The sequence below is a fragment of the Pinus tabuliformis genome, chromosome J, assembly GCF_031772625.1.
Source record: "Pinus tabuliformis cultivar Carrire ecotype Pingquan chromosome J, CPIR1, whole genome shotgun sequence".
NCBI classification, from domain to species: Eukaryota; Viridiplantae; Streptophyta; class Pinopsida; order Pinales; family Pinaceae; genus Pinus; species Pinus tabuliformis.
Window position 1 is genome coordinate 63,589,678 of NC_142295.1, and position 1,208 is coordinate 63,590,885.

Below are 1,208 nucleotides of genomic sequence, written 5' to 3' on the forward strand. Positions count from 1 at the left end.
AATGATAAGGACTAGTCCGTCCAGATCCTGACATGATCATTCACAGTTCACTTACTATTGGATCGGGACTGACGGGACTCGAACCCGCAACTTCCGTCTTGACAGGGCGGTACTCTAACCAATTGAGCTACAATCCCAATACAGTACAGTTCACCTACTATTAGATAATATTTATTTCATGATAGGTGCTAGATAGGTCATATAGATTATGCGAGTGCTAGGTCGATTAAATATCTTATCCTTCTCTTTCATTTTTGAAATGTATCGATTCATACGGAATTGGGCATCTACGATATGAATAGATATCGATGTCGGGGTTCAATAACCAATTATCTTTTCATTCATGATTAGCATGAATATAACCATACCGATAGATTGGTATTGATGATATTGGTTGGGTCGAGCTGGATTTGAACCAGCGTAGGCATATTGCCAACGGATTTACAGTCCGTCCTCATTAACCACTCGGGCATCGACCCAGGAACAAGACAGTAATTTAAAATTATTTAGGATACCTAACGAATGGATCATGGTACCCCCAGGGGAAGTTGAATCCTCGTTGCCTCCTTGAAAGAGAGATGTCCTGATCCACTAGACGATAGGGGCCACCAATCTATTCTTTATAATATGAAAGTGATCGGGAAGTTGTCAATAATATTACAAGAATTCTTGGTTTCCTCAAGGTTTTTTTCAATAAACTTGCCTATCGATAAAATGGAGTCCCTTCAGAAATTAAATATTGCAACTAAAACAACTCTAAAGCAATTTACGGAATCTATATTTGTGATCCATCGGCCCAGTTCCGATAAAAAAGACTTTATGGACTCAAATTATACAAAATGTTTCATGCTTGATAATTTTAATTTAAATAATTTAAATAGTGAATGGGGCTTATCGTTCTCTGATCGAAGTTATCCGGAAAAGACTCAAAAAAATATAAATGGGTTGGTTGGACAAAAGATCGATCCGTATGTTACAATCGGATCGTGGCGGGTATAGTTTAGCGGTAAAAGTGTGATTCGTTACATTATCAACTCGAATAATGGAAGGATCTTTTACATGGATCTTTGATCCATCTAAAGCTCTATTTCCAGATAGGTTCAAAACCTCCCCTATACCATCCATCCAGAGTTCATATGTTACACAACTTCATATACTTTACGTTCCCATATTAGAGTATAGTGCTTCACTTCTTTCCATTAAAACAA

General features: G+C 37.4%; 1 non-coding gene across 1 annotated transcript; it reads right to left on the reverse strand.

Annotated features, from left to right (window-relative positions):
* Nucleotides 1-395: 395 nt before the first annotated feature.
* TRNAY-GUA (transfer RNA tyrosine (anticodon GUA)) lies at nucleotides 396-479 on the reverse strand. Its single transcript has one exon. It is a non-coding gene; the product is annotated as a tRNA-Tyr (tRNA).
* Between the last annotated feature and the right edge of the window lie 729 nt (nucleotides 480-1,208).